Source organism: Hyperoodon ampullatus (genome assembly GCF_949752795.1).
Source record: "Hyperoodon ampullatus genome assembly, chromosome: 15".
NCBI classification, from domain to species: Eukaryota; Metazoa; Chordata; class Mammalia; order Artiodactyla; family Ziphiidae; genus Hyperoodon; species Hyperoodon ampullatus.
The window spans coordinates 79,475,647-79,495,076 of NC_136928.1; positions in this window are offsets into that span (position 1 = coordinate 79,475,647).

The window sequence follows — 19,430 nt, forward strand, 5'->3', positions numbered from 1 at the left end:
TATACACAATTATGTTAACAGTGGTGTGTTTTGTTTTGGTTGGAGAATTCAACTACATTGAATAGAACTTAACCACTAGACATCTGGAAGGTTTGATAACCCAGTATTTTCATGGGCTCATGGAAGAAGTGTGGTCATTCTCTAAGTCCTTGTCAAATGTCACCTCATCATTGGAATTAATCATTACCTGCTATTTGGACACAGAACAGTGTAGTTCTGACTTTGAGATATGAACAATCAGTTTCCAAAAGCTAACTTTACCACTTACGAGCTTTTTTAAACTTGGATGATTTAAATAACCTCTCTTTTTTTTATTGGAGTAAAATTACTTTATACTGCTGTGTTAGTTTCTGCTGTACGATGAAGTGAATCAGCTCTGTGTGTACATATATCCCCTCCCTCTGGGACCTCCCTCCCCCCGCTTCCACCACTCCACCCCCATCTAGGTCATCTCAGAGCAGTGAGCTGAGCTCCCATAGCTTTAATTTCCTCAAATCTGAAATGTGAATGATAATAGTCACCAGGTAAGGTCATTGTGAAAATACAGTGGAATAATAAATGCAGAGCAGGTTGTACAGTTATTACTGCGTACCTGGTACACTGCATAGTAAGTACTCACTGAGTTATAGTTCTTATATTTATCAGCAGTGAGCTGCTATAATAGCTTCTTTTTGGTCTTTCCCACGGTTCTTCTGTAAGTATGTCCTAATATTCTCAAGTGCCTAGCACAATGCCTGGCACCTACCAGATGCTTAGAAACTTCTGGTTCAGCTAATGTGTGCAAGAGTAAAATGTTTAAAATTGAATGTTTGGCTCATGAGGCAATGCAGACTGCAGTAACACCAGATGACCACAAGATGTCACTATAAATAGGAAAGCTCTGCATTTCAGGAATATTCTGGATTGTCTGCCCCTTCCCTCTTCTAGGACTCCAGGGAAAAGACACAACTGCAATACTGTGAAGGCAGAAAGCAAACTGCCAAGAATTTGCACACCTCCCTCCTGTTCCACTGTGTGGATCAGTGCCTTAAAAACACAACTCCTGGTTTACAGAGGAAAATATTTCTGCTGAGCTGGTAGACCTAAATAAAGATTCACGAGACCTCATTTGGGGACAGTTTTATTTGTGCAGCCTTTTTCCTATCCTTGCCTTAAATCTGCATCTCTGGGCCTGGGTAGAGGCAACCTGGTAAAGAAGAAAATGCAGAGTCTAATTCTGCTTACCATTCGTATTTCTATGCAAGTTTCTCAGCCTTTCTGAACTGCATTTTGTCGTGTGAAAAAAAGAGGAAAACAAAGATATAGAGATTACAGATGTGCTGTTACAACCATAGAGATTTCAGCAGAACAGCATTCTCTAAAGACTAGTTTCCAGAGTATCCTGGAATCAAAAAGAAGAATCTTCTTTGCAATTCTGGAAGGATTTGGGCATTAAGCCCACAGCTACTTGGCCTGGAGCATTCTATCTCCAATAGATCAGCAAATTCTCTGAATAAGGCTTACTTGGACGTAGCCCCCAGCAGTAACTTTCCCTTTCAAAAAACACACTCTGTTGAGTACAAAAAAATTGCTCCTAACCAGACTCTAAAAAAGGGTAAGAATGTCATTGTCTCTCTGGCTTCCTGTGGTCTCCATAAAATCTCCAAGCAGAGTATTCTGGGCTCATAAAAATGTCCACAGCCCGTTTCTCATCTGCTTTAATGACGTTTCCTAATGGCTGACATTGACATTGGCATCTTTTCTCTGGGGAAAGTGTTGTGAGACTGGCTTTCCCCTTCCCCAAAATAGCTGGTGGAACAGCCCGGGAGCTGAAATACAGAGCGACGATTTTTCTCTTCCCACGAAGAATTATATCCTCCAAGATATGGGAACTCTGCCTTATTTCCTGTAGCAACAGGCTGAGAGGTCCCATTGCCACCAAGAAGCAGTCACATCCCCATTCAAGGAGCCCAGCACTGTGTTGTTCCAGGAGCTTCGGGGAGGGAATAAAGTAATCAATAATGAAAAAGTGATAGTGTCGATTATGTGTGAAAGAGCTTTTATGAGGTACATTTTGTAAATGAGGAAATCTTATTTAGAAAAGAAGCACATTATTTCGTCCAAAATATGTGATCACATTACTTGATCAGGTCACTTCAAGGAAGCTAAGAGGAAAACCAGCCATGGGCATAAACAGTTCTCCATTATTGTCCTCCAGGGGCTCACATTAGAGTGGGAGTAAAAAATGCATAAACAGCCAGTTGTAAAAGAAGAAAAATGATGAGTACACACTGGGAGAGAAGCAAAAACACAGTGCTCCATGGGCAGGGCAGAGTGAAGTACTCATTCCCTGTGTCTCCTCTGGCCAATGGAACTTTCTCTTCTGAGTCACCATTTGCTAAAGAACCCATGGCTGCTCCCTTTTGGCGTCACGTTTGGTTTTACATAACAGAAGTGCTTCTTCTGATGGCTTTGACTTGTGTTTGTACTTGAATGGTTGGAGAAGTCGTTCTAGGACATCGTAAAGACCTGAGTTTAAATCCTGGCTCCTCCCCTTAGACCTTCAGTTTCCTAACCCCTAAAAATAAAGAAAACAATACATCATTGGGGTTTTTTTGCTGTTGTCCGCCGAGGGGGATTAACGAAAAAAGATCGTTGTGGCTTCCGTTACATGCGGCTAATGTAGAGTAGAAACCCCATGCGCACGTGCGATGTCACTTTCTTGCCCCTCCCTCCCCATGCCCGTGACTCTAGCCATGCACATGTGTTGTTATCTAAATAATGCTGCTAACAATAAAAGCAAACACTACTATTCACCCTCTTCTGGGTAATGGCTATGCCGTTCTTCTTCCTTTGCAATCATAGCTGTTTATTTTACCACCGCCGCCTTCTCTGTTGGGAATGATACCTATTCATATTTTCTGTCCTGGCGTTCTCTCCTCCCGTCCCCCAGGAAATGACTTTCAGCAGCCAGGGTAGGAGGTGGATGTGAAGAAGCTTAACCTACAGGTTGAGAGACGAGGAACTCACTCTTCTCCAGTATCTTTTCCGTTTCTAGATTTTTTTTTTCAAATTCTCTTCCTCTCCCACCCCTCCCCCCAAATTATGTTGCATCTGGGTGTCTAAATGCTGTTCACAGCTGTGCCAATGCCTTCTCCACTCTTACCATCTGCCTGTTTGTTTTTCTTGGTTTTAGTTTGCAGTCTGCTATTTTGTATAAGCAAAATTATCCTTTCATGTCTTACCCGTTTCAGCGTTTCTTCTGGTTATTGTAAACTGCAGCATCTGTGGTGCTTGTCTCCTAATTATATTTCCAGCCTCCAAATAGGAAGGGCAACCAGGCATATGGAACAGCAATACGGAGCCTTCTGCATCTCTGACCTCCGTGTAAGACTCCTCACAGAATCTCCAAAACTTTCGAGGGTGTTTCGTTGAACCCAGCTTGCTAAGATAATGCACAAGTGTCTGCTGTATAGAGACAATGGTAATACAGATTTCGACCAAGCTCTTAGGCACGTTTTTCTCGTAAATGAGTCATCACAACTCTAAAAGTATGACTCTATAAGTATATATATATATATCTTCAGTTTTCTGGTTCTAGTGATATTCAAATTATTGCTTATTTTTAGACTAATTTGGACAGTTGAATTAAGTAAGAACAAAGATGACAGGAATGAGACTCGAGAGACCTGAATTTAAGACACAATACGAACTCACTGGATGTTTCGGAGAAAGTCCCTTAAACTCTCTTGACCTTATTTTCCAAATCAGTTAAATTAGCAGCTGGACTAGATGAAATAAATGAGCAAGATTGATTCAATCAAGTGTTCACTGTACAGTAATGTATTAGGAGTTAGGGAAACTAAGATGAACTGAAAGTAGCCCTTGTTCCCAAAGGAGCTCACAGTCTAATAATGGGGAAATCAAATAAGTATACGGATGGTCTGAGTACAGTAAGTGCTAGCATAAAAGCATGAATAGGTCTCTGCATTGTTTGTAAGATGATCAATTCCAGGGGCCATTCTCTGTAAAGGACAAAATAGCAAATATTTTAGGCTTTGCAACCCATACAATCTCCATTGCATCTACCCTACTCTGCCATTATAGTGTGAAAGCAGCCATAGATTCACAACTAAAGAGCATGGCTGTGTTCTAAGAAAACTTTGTTTATAAAAGCAGGTGGTGGGCTGAACTTGACCGACAAGCTGCAACTTGCTGACAACCGATCTAGTCACAAACAATCTCATTGAAGGTTTTTTTTTTTCTATTTCCTATAATATTTTATTTATTTATTTTTATACAGCATGTTCTTATTAGTTATCTGCTTTATACATATTAGTGTATATATGTCAATCCCAATCTCCCAATTCATCCCACCACCACCACCCCCCCATTGAAATTAATCTTTAGTGGCTTCCCCATTCTCCTATGAGGAAGACAAAACCTCTAACATGGCCTCAAGGTACTATAAGATGCAGTCCCTGCTTTCCTCCCCCACCAGGACCGTCATGAGTTGCCCTCTCCCTCATTTTCCATATTCCAACACTACGGAGCCCTCACAGAGTTTCCCTTCAACATGGCATAATCCTTCCTGCTTTGCTTCTTGCTCCTCATACCCTGCCTTTTTCTCCATGCCTCCATCTCACCATCTTGTTAATGTCCATCATCCTTCAGAGAGCAACCTATACATCACCTCCTCATGAAAGCCTTCCTGGATTCCCCAAACTCGGTCCACTCCTATGCATCTATACTCTCCCTGCTCCTCATATGTCTCTTTCATAGCCCCTATAGCAATTGTAAGTCTTTATTTAATTTTGTCATCAAATATTTAATTCTTTAAAGTGTCCGTGCCTATAAAGTGTCCGTCAGTTCCATGAGAAAAGCACCCATCTATGTCTCACTGTTTTTTACAGCTGTATTTTAGCATCTACAACACAGCCTGTAACAGAATACACCTCCAAGAACTAGTGTTGGTTGGATGAATGAATGAAATAATGCCATAGAAGGGACATGAAGTTATTAACTATTGCAGCCTGAGATCAAGGGTGACAGGTGGCTGGGAATGTTTCATAGGGCGGGTGACAATCTGAGGTGGGGTTTGAAAGACACATAGGGGACAAGAGGGTTGTGTGAGCCATTCCAACATAAAAGATAACGGTTCGTTCATTTATACTACTCTTCTCCTTCACCAAGTCTCTAAATGTTTGATATTCTATTCTTCTTCTTTGTTATTCTGTTGGTTACTTTTAACATTAAATAGCGTATTTAAACATGTCTGTCCTATTCCATCAGTGCTGGTCAATATCTAATAGCTATGACCAAATTGTAAATTAAGGATGCTAGTGTCCTTATACAGTTGTATACCCCACTATGAATTCCTTTGTGACAGCTATACTTTTACATAATCAATCACAATATTTTGTATATATTGTCAGACCACCACAACCAAAATTTCTGTTCTTTATATAAGGTTAATTCTACTAATTTACATTTACGTAATTATATTACTCTACTTTTATATTTATTTTTTAAAACTATATAAGTAGTGTTCATAGCTAAGCCTAGGTGGCTCTGATGCCAAGATTTATGGAATTCTCAAAGGGGAATAGTCCTACTCAGTAAGATTACATGTTCCCTCTTTCCTTAACTTACCTCGCTGATTAACATGCAGCAACATGGTTCATTTCATATCCGTACCAGGTCTTTCTTATTTATTCCCTATCTTCCCTCCCAGAGAGGCACATACCCAGAATTCCTACTTGTCTTTTTTTCTTTCTGTATTTATTTCCTTTTATGATATAATTATATGTCTAGAGTGGCCCAAACTCAATCATACGTTCTATCCACTGAGTCCGTCCACCACTTTTTTTTTTTTTTTTTTTTTTGCGGTACGCGGGCCTCTCACTGTTGTGGCCTCTCCCGTTGCAGAGCACAGGCTCTGGACGCGCAGGCCCAGCGGCCATGGCTCACGGGCCCAGCCGCTCCGCGGCATGTGGGATCTTCCCGGACCGGGGCACGAACCCGTGTCCCCTGCATCGGCAGGCAGACTATCAACCACTGCGCCACCAGGGAAGCCCCCATCCACCACTTTTTTTTTTTTCCCCCTGAGAACTTCCTCCTCTCTCTCCCTCCCTGGTCTGTCCTTTCAACCCTTTCTCTTTTTTTCCAGTTTGGTTTGTTGCTTTCAGGCTGCGCACTGTCACGTCGGCGGCACTTCCCTTTATGCTCTGTTGGGGTGGATTCTGTTTCCTTTCCTGATTGCTTTTCTCAATTTACTGAAATAAATCTTCAGGTATATCCCTGAAAAGGAAGGCTTGAGATGTGAATGTTTGGCTACTTCCAAGACTGAGAATGAAAATATCTTTACATCTTATGCCCAATAGATAATGTGGCACATGGTATCGTTTATGATGCTTTCTGCTGCAAGCGAAAACTCATATCCACAATAGCCTAAGCAATAAAAATCCTTAGTTATCTCAAATAACAGGAAACCTGGAGGTAGGTGGTACCAGGCTTGGTGCAGTGACTAAACAATGTTATCAATGACCCAAGTTCTTTCCATTATTCCACTTGGCCATTCGTAGTTTGTTGGCTTATTATCTCATGGTCACAAGATGGATGACACAGATCCAAGCATAATATCCTCAGATAACTGACTTTGAGGCAGGAAGATGGGCCACTGGAGCAAAGAGACCTTCCTGAATAGCTCTATCTTTTTATCAGGTAAACAGTCTTTCTTAGAAGCAATTCCTGGTTAGAATCGTATTATAATCCCACACTTTGAATAATCAATAGCAAAGAGGAATGATTTTACCATGACTGATTTAGACTAATAATTCATCCTCCAGGGCTGTGGGATGGGCCTCCCTCCTTTGCATGTTCCTGCGCAACAAATACCTTCACAAAACTGCAGACGTGCCTACAGATAGGAAGAAAAAAATGGTTATCAAGTAGGAAACCACAGGCTTCCACCAAAGCTAACTGTAGCGTTCTTTGTTGAAGATATTTTCCCTCGGAACTATGAACACATTACTCCATCGTGTTCTAGCATCTTGTATTACCAATGAGAAATCGGATGCCTGTTCATTTTTATTCCTATGACATTTTCAGAATCTTCTCTTTATTCTGGTGTTTGAAATTTCATGAGGGTGTGTCTGGTTATGACTTTTGTTCTTTTTTAAATTTTTAACATGTACCCTTTGTCTTTGAACCATTTTATGAGCAAAGTGATTTGTTCAAGGCTAGTTGCCACTTCAAGACTCTAATCGGTCCCCAGTTAGTGTTGAAATTCTTGCCCATTTGACTCCCTTGTTCCACTCTCCACTATCCATTGTCAGGTCTGCTGCATCCTGGACCCTGCCACTCTCCGTCCAAAATCCTCTACAGAATTTTAATTGAGTATGTGTTAAGTGCTGTTTAATTTATGCTGATGAGGCCAAGGCCAGCATCTTGATCTTTGCTGCAAGCACTTCTCTGGATTACACCCTAACTTTCCCTCCAACTCCCATCTATGTGCCAGGTGGACCCACTGATCAGGAGAGATTCAAGTGAACAACAACAATCATTTAAGCACAAGTACATTTCATTGATGGACAACCCTTATGCCTTAGTTCATACTTTTATTATCATTTTTAATCTTAGTTTTGTCAGTATAATAGTTATCTGTCTTTACTTTTAAATAAATCAGTAAAAGGCATCTGTACAAAGCAAGACTGTCTCTATAGTCTACTACTGCTGTTATTTTAGTCACCAAATTTCAGGGTTATTTGGTACACAGCAAAAGAAACTGAGACATTAGCTGAAAGGCTGAATAAAATATTTTAAAAGATGTTTCCCTTGACATACTACTCCCTGTTACCTTTTTTTAAACAACATAAGCAATAGAGTTAATTGCCTTTTCTTCTGTATTCTTCTGGCACCTTATTCTTCAAGATAATACTTAGCTGCATGGTCCTCTCTGTCTTCAATTAGGAACTCCTTGAAGGTAAAATCTATGATACATCAAAGTCACCTTCCCAACATCTAGCAAAGAGTCTGACACACAGGGGCCACCTCACAGTTATTCAATGAATTTAGTACATATACATAATTTGAATCCAACATTACATTGAGAGCAAATGCAGGCTCAGTGTCTCTTGCCCTCTTACCGGAAACATCCAGTGTGGGCCACGAGAAGAAAATCAAAGTAAATGGCCCTCCCATATTTCCCATGTCCTTCAAGTCACACTGCCCTGAGTCAAGGTCTCAGGATGCTTTGGCAGTACCCATATGTCTTTCTTTAACAACCAGAAATTATGGGTCCTGGACAGGATGCAAATTGTTCTCAGTCAGCCTGGGAAACAACTAAGAGAATGCCAGGCAAATGAAAATGATCTGTTTCATCTTTCCTCCCTTGGCCTTTGGGAAGCAATGTCAGCTTTGATAAATGTCAAAAATATAAGGTGCACAGAAATCAAGTGAGTGGATGCCCTTCTCTATTACCATTACTGGGGATAGCCCACTAAAGTTGCTTTATTCTGGGGGTCTTGAGCCTTCCAGAGCTCACAGGTCCCAACGTGTCCTCAGGAGAAAAAGAGGTGAGATTTAGTGCCAGGCTGAGATGGGAAATCCACCTGCAGTGGTTCTGGCTGTGTGGTGTGTTGCCAAGACTCAAGGCAGGAAGAAGAGGTTGATATGAGAGACCTGTTAAGTTCTCCATCCGGATCAGAACCTACCTGGAGAAGTACAAGTGCATACTTTGTGCCAGAACCTTGATAAATAGTGAGGAAAACACCCCAAACTCAATTCTTGACACTCCAGAAATATACATCCTAGACAGGGGCCGGGTGGTGGTGGGGGTGAAGCACATGTGGGGGTAATTTTCTTTTAGTGTAAGGAAGCACAGAGAAGCTAGTACCTAAGTTAGAGCTGGGCGGGTAGTGGTTGAAAATAGTTACATCAGCTTCGTTGGAGGACTTAATCCCTAAATGTTAAAGGATGCGTAGGAAATAAGGAGATAAAGGGGAGGGGTCTATTAAATATAAAGGAAATGACACACCCCGTGATGGAAAGGCAGTGTCAGGCCGGCAAAACACATTTGAAACATTACAAGGAGACTTGACTGTTGGGTTATGGTGGGCACATAGGGACTAGAAGGAAAGTAGGTGGGAGTGGCAGAGGCTGTGCCCTGAGGACCTTGTGTGTTAGAGCGGGGTCGGGGGGGGCAGTTCTTATGGATTATTTCGACCAGGAATTTTCAAGCTTTGATGTGTTATAAATCACCTGGGAATCTTTCAAATGCAGGATGTGATTCAGTGGGCCTGAGGTGGGACCCGAAAGTCCACAGGTTTTATACGCTCCCAGGTTCTGGGTCCTTGTCCAAGTGCACCAGAGACAGCCAGCATCACCGGGCACTGGCTTCAGATGCAGGTGTGCAGGCTCCACCCCAGACCTGCTGAATCAGAGTCTGCATTTTTACAAGATCCCAGATCATTCTCATCACATTATATTTGAGAGGTGCTGATCGGGAGTTTAAACTCAGCTTCATCTGGGAAAAATCTGGAGAATTTTTTAAATACACAGCTGGGTCACCCCCATTAGATTTCTGAATTAATCGGTCTGAGGTGGGACCCAGGTGCAGGCTTTTTAAAAATCTCCAGTGGTGGTTCTAATGCACAGTCCTTATTGAGAACCACTGAGTCCAGCTGCAAAGAGAAAGCCCAGTGGGGGAAAGTAACTGGTGAGAGTCACACAGCACCAGGGCTAGAGGTGAGGTTGCAGGGGCTACTAAGGCCCTTTAAAAATCTCACTGTGTTCTCTCCCTTCCCGCTCACACCCCTTGGTGTCTGTACTTCATCCCCAAACAGTGGATGTTACTCCAGAAACTCAAGTCGTCTTCCTCCAGTGAATGGTAGCTAAATTGGATTTCCTTTCCTATCAGTTCAAACCAACTGAAAGGTTGTCTAACCCCCAGAGCAGTGAAAAGAATTTCTCCTCTACTAGGCATTACGTTTAAGGATTCATTAGATAAAATAGACTTCCAGCTATGTGTGAGGTGCTGTGTTAGAACTTGGACCACAGAAACAAGGGCTGTAAAGAATCTGAAATAAGGTTTATGTTAAGTGAGCCGCGTTCCCGTGTACACAAGTATAAGGCACATTTAGAGGAAGCTAAAGGGGCCGAGGATAAAATGAGGAGTTGGAGGAATCCATTCTCCAATTTCTTTGCAAGACAGCACACACATGCACTTCCCCCATGAAATGGTCTCTCATCTAACCCTTGAAAAATTAAAAAGTATTATAATAGTCTAAACAAAGAAGTGGAACGTTTATTTTTAAACCTGATAGTTTAAAAAAGTATTTTTAAGCTTTCATAAACAGGGGAAAATCTATTTTATTATTTTTTTAATAAAAATCACAAAAACTTTATATGTTTTATGAAGACTGTTTTATGATTTCTTTTATTAATAGGTACTTAATACTGTAATTGTTTCTTTGTGTGACAGAACGATTATGTAAAATGAATATATTTAAGATAACTACATACTCATTTCTTTCCTTTTTTCCTATGAAGTGCGTTTTCTTTAGAAGCCAAATTTGTACTTTGGAAAAGGCAGCCGAATAGCCGAAGTTGTAATTTTATGAAACCACAAAAGGCTCTTCTAAAGGGATCTGACTTGAATATACACTGCAAGGAAATTAATAGTCTCAGTTCAAACATCCTCTTTTTTTTTTTTTTTTGTTTTTTTTTTTTTTTTTTTGTGGTACGCGGGCCTCTCACTGTCGTGGCCTCTCCCGTTGCGGAGCACAGGCTCCGGACGCACAGGCTCAGCAGCCATGGCTCACGGGCCCAGCCGCTCCGCGGCATATGGGATCCTCCCAGACCGGGGCACGAACCCGTATCCCCTGCATCGGCAGGCAGACTCTCAACCACTGCGCCACCAGGGAGGCCCCAAACATCCTCTTTAATCCATCTCCTACTGCCTCTTACAAGGAAGAGAATGCAGTTGTCCAGTCAACTTAGGAGAAGGATGAGTGTTGAGCAACACGCTGTTGGCACAAGTCCACACAAGTTCTTTCTCGGGTATCTCAGCGGCCTTCGGGGAGCTGCCAGGGCAGCGATGTGTTGTGTGTCATTATCAATTTGCACTCTGATTTCCTAACAGTTCAAGAGGCCTTTGACAAAAGCCTCCATTTAGATCTAATAATAACTCTGGATTTTTGCTAAATGTCTCGCAACCTGGGAACGGGCCCAATTGCTAAACATACTTCCACTGCATGAGTTTCTTTGACTGAGCCCAGAGGGGACAGACAAGCAGACTAGAAAATGTGAATTGGAGAAACATTCTCACTTTTAAAAAAGAGTTATTTTCAAAAGAATGACTTCCGTTCATTTACGAAGTCCACCTGAAAATTACTGTAATTGTGGGTCACAACGTTGCTGTCCAGCCCTAGTCTGGGATAATAGCAGCTAAAATTCCAAAGCCCCCAATGTCCTTCTGCATCATATAATTATAAAATCTAATGGACTGAACTGACCTACTTCCCCCTTCTTAGTCACACATCTAGTCCACTTCTAGTAAGTTACAATATCCACTTACACCTCGCTCCCTCTTCAGGGGCATATTCCCTATCTGGCTGGTCCTTTCCATAAGAATGTTCTTCAATAATTACTATCAGTATTTCTCTGTGGGAATACACAGAAATATCTTAGCTCCCTCATACTCGAAAAATTACTGAATTTGTTAGTTTTTCCTAACCACCTCTCTCTCCTTGACAAAGTTTCCTTTTCTTCAAGGCAACTATCCAATGTCCCTTTGTGGATTTCTCATGTGGCATAAGAGTCTGGCAAGTTCTTAGGGCAAGTTGTGAGGGGTCAGAATAAGGAGGTGAGTCAACAGAAAAGGGGGACAGTGTGTTGCCCAGGGAAGTGAGGGGATGAGAGGGTTCAATTCCAAGGTCAATAAATGTGGCGTGGCTTGGTTAGAATGGTCTTGGATACCTTGCCTTGTCTCGGGAACACTTCATTAAACTCCCCAATTATTAGGCCTTTGCATCCTAATCCCTGACCCAGTATACAACTTACACAGATACATTCATCTGCACTTGTTGTCTCTTCCAGTTTCACTGTCTGCATGTCCAGTATGAGACATAAGAAAGACCAAGGAGGGAGCAGATTAAAGTCAAGCTGTCAAAGACAGTCAAACATTTCAAGCTACTATGCTGTTACTGTTACTCATTCTTGAAAAGGGTACTAATGGAGGACAAGTTTGAAATCAATTGATTACAATTTAGATTATGGTCTCTTTAGAAATGTAATCGTTTCCAAATTATTTAACTGGTGGCTTGTGCTGGATACACAATTGACAATGTGGTGTCAGTGTATTGTAGAATCAGAGTTTTTGAAAATGAGTTTACGTTACAACTCATTGGACTACCCAAAGGGCTAGAATACCTTTAAAAATCTTTCCAAGATGCGGCTTCCCTGGTGGCGCAGTGGTTGAGAGTCCACCTGCCGATGCAGGGGACACGGGTTTGTGCCCCTGTCCGGGAAGATCCCACATGCCGCGGAATGGCTGGGCCCGTGAGCCATGGCCGCTGAGCCTGCGCGTCCGGAGCCTGTGCTCCGCAACGGGAGAGGCCACAGCAGCGAGAGGCCCACGTACCGCAAAAAAAAAAAAAAAAAAAAAAAAATCTTTCCAAGAACTGGTCATCCAAGCTCTCTCTGGACACTTCCAGAAATACAACAGTCCTTACCCAGGTTTCCTAATCAGCTAATTATGTTAGCAGTGAGTCCAGAGCCATCTGAATTCTTTTTCACACCTAGTTCACATTCATTCTAGGAATGTTCTCTCTTTGGGACCAGTTCCATCCTCTGGAGGATAAGGAAAGAAAAAATTATCCATATCCTCTTCTGTGTGACTGCTTCTAAGGAAAAGGTGGTGCAAAATTGTCACATCAATATTTTTCTAGAATAGAGCTTTTGAAATGCCATATAAACTTCTACTAATAGAGTAGTAACATAGAAAAAAAGTCTTTAGCAATTTAGCACGTTTGCTTCAATTATTAAACAAAAGAGACAAGGTACTTCTTGAGGAGAAAGAGATGTTTCAGTATTTAGAATATATCCAGGTTCTTTCTATAGAGAGTTTGGAAATATATAAAAAGTGCTTTAAAGTACTCATAATTTAGACTAAAATATTCCCTTTTGGGGATTAATCCTAAGGACATAATCCAAAATACAGAAAAAGCTTTTTACACCTAAGTAATCAACTCAGTGATTTTTTTAATAACTAAAAGTTGGAAACATAGTAAACAACCAAATTTGGGATATAATGAAATAACCTATGGGCTATTATAATAATTGAAGTCTATGAAGCTATTTAAAAATACTTTTATTAAACAAACTGTATCAACACACAAACTGTTACAGGAGGAAAGCAAATATATTTAAAGTAAAACTGGTACATTGGAAAAGAAATATGAAGAATACAACTCTAAATGCTAGTATTAGCTAGACTTGAGTGATCAAAAAGTGGATAACACCTCTATTTTCAAGATTTTTTTTAATCCATGCTTTATATTTAAAAGATAAGTGGGACTTCCCTGGTGGCGCAGTGGTTGAGAGCCCGCCTGCCGATGCAGGGGACACGGGTTCGTGCCCCGGTCCGGGAAGATCCCACATGCCGCGGAGCAGCTGGGCCCGTGAGCCATGGCCACTGAGCCTGCGCGTCCGGAGCCTGTGCTCCGCAACGGGAGAGGCCACAACAGTGAGAGGCCCGCATACCGAAAAAAAAAAAAAGGTAAGTGTTCTTCTATATGAGTCTGGAAGAGCTGAATCTTAAAAAATGAAACTAAAATGATAGAGAACATCTGAGCTTACCTCCTCCCAAGTTAAAACATTTTATGAAGGTTATTTATTTTTTTATTTGCAATTTCTCTAATGTTTTTAATCTATTTTGTAAACCATATATTCACTTAGGCCATACCTATTACTCAGTTACATGAAACACCAGGCAACCATGGAATCTTACATGTTCAATATTTGTTAACCATAGCAAAAGACATGGGTCCCATTGCATCAAGCATTATTCATTTAGTAGGTTGTCTGTGTTGACAGTTTTAATCCTAACCTAAAGATCTGTTTATTTGACAATTCTCATTAGAAGCCCCTGGCTGCATAGGAAAAGGGTATCCTAAATACCGAACAATTAATCCCTGGGTACAATTTTCCCAATCAAGGTGATGTGCAGTTTTTTACTACAAAGATATTGATTGTCCTTGTGGCCGTAATGACAATGTCATATCATTTCTGAAGCTAACAAGTTCATGCATTTGTTGATGCGAACAAAATACTACAGACCCGTTTTTATTTTGGTAACTTTTATCAAAAGAACAAAAATCATTTTCTTCTAAGTCAATGTAGTCTTTTATAGATTAAAGTCAGTTAAAAACCACTTACTCTGAGAGACTGTAATTTGTGGACCAAGATATACTATAAAAGTCATTTCTCTCTTACCAATAGCTGGAAGCAGAATTGGAAAAAATAACTGAGCGTTTTTACAAGGGGCTATGTTTAATTTGTCAAATAAGTCATAAAATAAGGTTTGTGAAATATTGTCAAACCTGTAACTTTGTCACATATTGCAACTGCAAATTGTCTAGAATAATTAAAAGGTGAGCTGTTCTTAATCCTTTAGACAAAAAAAAAAAAAAAAAAAAATCCTTTAGGCTGTTAGAGAAAAGCTTCTGTGCCCAATAAAATCCTGGAGTCACGTGAGAGATGGGAGGAAATGATCTCTTTGATGTGGAAAGAAACTGCAGTGAGCCCTCTTAGGAAAGTCATCCATTTATTTATTCCCTTACTAAATAGTGTAGTTATTTATCCATTAATTAAATAACTATACAGTAATTTATCCCTCAGTCATTTCCTCAATCATTATTCAATCATTTGCTGACTCATCAATTTGATCACTCATTCATTCCCTTGGTTTTTTTTACCAAATAATGTGTTCTTTATATATCCATTCTTTTTATTTTTCTTCTTATTATTTTTTTTGCGGTGCGCGAGCCTCTCACTGCTGTGGCCTCTCCCGTTGCGGAGCACAGGCTCCGGACGCGCAGGCTCAGGGGCCATGGCTCACGGGCCCAGCTGCTCCACGGCATGTGGGATCTTCCCAGACCGGGGCACGAACCCGTGTCCCCTGCATCGGCAGGCGGGCTCTCAACCACTGCGCCACCAGGGAAGCCCTAGCCATTCATTTTTACAACCAACATTGACCAAGACATCATGTTGCTAGGTGCTGGCAAGGAGGAAATGAGAAAGACAAGGTCTCTACCCTGGGAGAGTTCATGGTGAAGGAGCTGGACAAATGGCTTTGACAAGGTCTTTGCTTGAGGTGGGGAAAAGCACTAGGGGTACAGAGAGAAAGAAGTCATTGCCTGCATCAGGAGCCTGAGGAGATGTGACAGTGGGATTTGAACGGGGTCTGCAACAAGAGGTCACAGCTCATCAGGTGGCAGACAGAGCAGGGAGAGTCAGAAATCTTCATATTAGAAATAGGAGCAAGGTCTTTCCAAGCGGGAGAAACAGCTTGTGCCAGGAGCAGAAGTGTGGGGAAGCATGCCAAGTTTAGAGGATGGTGAACAGCTTAAAGTTCCTGGAGGAAAAGGGTGAGATGCAAAAGACCCTAGAGAGGACAAATAGGTCAGGGTCCGATTGTGAACAGCCTTTCAAACTACTATTTAGGATTATAAAGGTGTTCATTATACTTGCACAGCAATGGTGAATGTGTGCTAGACCTTATCTTGGTTCATCCTTGTGAATAACTGGATGGTGATCATAGTTTTAAGGAAATTGAAGCCTACTTAGTTGTTTTTCCTTCTGTGTTCCTATGAAACTTTTCAAACTCTTGATAGGCAGAGCTCTGTTAGAGCTTTTTCTTTAAACTTTTCTCCCTTATTGAAACATGAGGCTCTTGAAGACAGGAACCAGATCATTCATTCCTACACCTTCACTGCATGGCATCATGCCTCACACATGACAGATAGATGCCATAACATTTGAGGAATGGAAGAATTATGAATGAATAAATGAGAGGAAAAAGGAAGGGATGGAGGGAGGAAGGGAGGAAAGAGGAAGGAAGCTATGTGGTGAAATCGATAGTAAGTAACAAGGTAAGAACGGAGATTTCAGTTGGCAGCCCATCCCCACACCCACATCATGGTTTATGGTACACACCACACCAATAAGAACTTTATTATACCATTTTTTTACTATGAATCCTTGCCATGGAAGTAAATTGTTCATGTTACTCAGGATGTCAATTAAAATATGCATTGAATAACATAGGTATGAGCTTTCTTATGGTAGAGACTATGGCTTTTTCTTCTTTGGTCCTGGTAATATCTGACATTTAGGAAGTCCTAATTCATTGATGCTGGTTGGATGAATGAATTCAGGACCCTGTTAATGAAAAGGTGGGATGATTAAGAAAAGGATAGGATGCTGCTTATGAAAATGAAATATATATATATATAGGTGCACATAAAGAATTTATGAAAGTAAGAGCACATGAGAATAATTCCCTTTCAGATTGTAAATCGTTCAGATGCCCTCTCTGCATGTCTTATTATTGTCCATGAGGATTTTAACAACTTAGAATATATAGACACCCATCAGTATTCAATTATATAGTTAAATTTATACTTGAGTTGTACTTTTATTTTAGCATTTTATATAAAAAATAATAACAGAGGCTATTAAAGAAAACTTTAAACAACTAAATCTTAAAAACCCCAGCTGTGACCCATTTCCTTTTTCCAAATTCCTGTCTTTTCCTTCTTCGACTTATAATCAAAATGGAGACAGTTTTCTGCTGTCCATACTAAGCACTTCCACATTTGTAAAACAATCTTAAGGATATCATATATTCATATAGTAACCTCAAAACTGAAGATACATTTGTTACTTCTTCCCTATTTCAATTTTTGCCATTTGACACATATTCGCAGAAAAAATTAAAAAGGGAAGAACTATGTTTTCAGTGGGTTAAGTAAAAGAAACTGGATTCAAACCGATTCTCAATGCAAGAAGTATCTTTGTCTATTATTTTTCTTTGAATATTTTTCTAAAATAAAGTTTTATATCTAAACACAGTAGGTAAAATTTAGTGTGCATTTTTACTGCTCTCTAGGTCCTGCTCGCCTGCTTTCCAACACAGTTGAGCAGATTTGTAGTGCCCCCAGCAATAGAACTGCTGTGTTCTGCTACAATTTCCCCAGCATTCAGGTTATTATATTTTATTATTGTTAGCTTAGGGGAAAAATGTTTCCCCAATATCGCTGTTATTTGCACTGTGATTACCAAGGAGTTCAAGTAATACAATTACATTACCTTAATGATGGTTTGCAATTCTGGCTTTTCACTGAATCATAATAGTGCTTCCCCTGCTTAGACCTATTTCTGTGACGGTGATATAATTTGCAAAAAAAAAAAAAAAAAAAATGCAGTGTCATTAGCCCAGAAAAGTCTCAGGTTTTTATTTATGTCCATTTCCACTATCTGAAAATAAACGTGTTCTTTGCTTTTCTATAATGGACTTCACTTTACCTTCCATGTGGTTTATATTTCTAACATAATTTGGTTAATACTATTCTCCTACTTTTAACTCTAAAATACAGTTAGTCAGATGACACCTGTCTAGACGAGACTTTCCCAAAGAGTATTCAGTGAAACTTTTTCTGGAGGATGTTAAAATGTATTATGTGTTAAAAATTGTTGCAAAAGTTAGGGAGCAATGGGTTAAGCAAAATAAGTTTTTTAATGCATATAATCTCACTTTATATATCATGCATTTCTGAGAGAGATATATAGTTTATGAAAATCTAAAAGAACAGGGCTTCCCTGGTGGCACAGTGGTTGAGAGTTCGCCTGCCGATGCAGGGGACATGGGTTCATGCCCCGGTCCGGGAAGATCCCACATGCCGCAGAGTGGCTGGGCCGGTGAGCCATGGCCGCTGAGCCTGCACGTCTGGAGCCTGTGCTCCGCAACGGGAGAGGTCACAACAGTGAGAGGCCCGCGTACCACACACACACAAAAAAAATCTAAAAGAACAGCATAGAAGGTTTTGGGCATTCACCCATGAAGGCAGAGTCTTCAATCATGAGCAGGGATTCTGAAACTAAATTAACTGATCAAAGGAGAATCCAGCAAAATGCTTTCCCTTGTGTCTGGTTTACAATGTCCTTTGGCAAATGGATCATTGTTTTTTCTGTTTTTAAAATTATTTTCCTATAAGTCATATATATCTGATTACTATTTATGTGGTACCTCCAAAAATTCTATGCTCCAGTGGAAAATGCTAGCTTCAAAAGTGATGTATCATGATAATCCTCAACGTCCTCTGGTGATTCCAACTGAATGGTACATGGGTGAGATCAGAAAATCTCTCAGTCCTAACCAAACCAGCATATTAGGGGCTGTAGAGTGAGTAAACTTTATTAGATGGAAGTTGAGAAACAGTCTGTAAAGTGCTTGCAAATTAAGTAGTCAAAAGAAACGCAATCAGCAGATGTCTTCCAATGTTCTCAATGTATTTCCAGTACATTCCCTTTTAAAAATGAATATGGTTTGAATCCTCAGGCAGTAGGTGAGACAATATAGCTAGGTTTTATGTCCCTGTTTCCAAGACAGGATTTTAATATAATCTCTTAATTAGTAAAGATACCTTTCCTCTAAAGGGGTCCTAAATATTCCTTAATGTTGAATTTCATTTATTCAGTTCTTATTATGCAGCAAACATATGTTAGGCACAAAGTATATAGTCCCCATGACAACTCTGCAAGATACATTTGATTATTATTCTCCTTTTCCTTATGTGGAGACTGAAAATGAGAGAATTTAAATAGTTCACCCAAGATCACACAGCTAGTGGTCAGCAGAGCATACTGTGACTCTTTCAAGCCCTTCTTTCTTATGCTGAATTCTTTTCACCCAGGAGGGACATGTGGGTGCCACTCTGCTCATTAAAGTGGCTCCACCAGCCTGTCACTGTGCAGAACGCTTCCTTTTCTCTTATTTTAGAACCAAATAATACTTTAACATTTAAAATTCAAAACCAAAAATCCCTGGAAGGCAAACAGCCTTTTAGCAATCATTTTTCCTCCCAAGGGAAGTTCATTCAACATGGGAAAGTAAGATTAAAATGTTGAAGGGGGGTTGAATGCACAGGCAGATATAGAGATAGTCAGGAAACACATGGTGACAGTTTAGAAGACAGCAGGGATGAATTCCCTAATGTCAGAGAGAAACATGCTCAAATCCCTTCTCCCCTCCGAAGTTCAGTTTCTCCACCTGTAAAATACAAGTGTTCAACTTAATGGCCTGTGTATTACTTAGAATCCCTCAAGTTCAAACAACCCACACCAAATAAAATGTGAATGATAGAAGATAGATAGATAGATAGATAGAT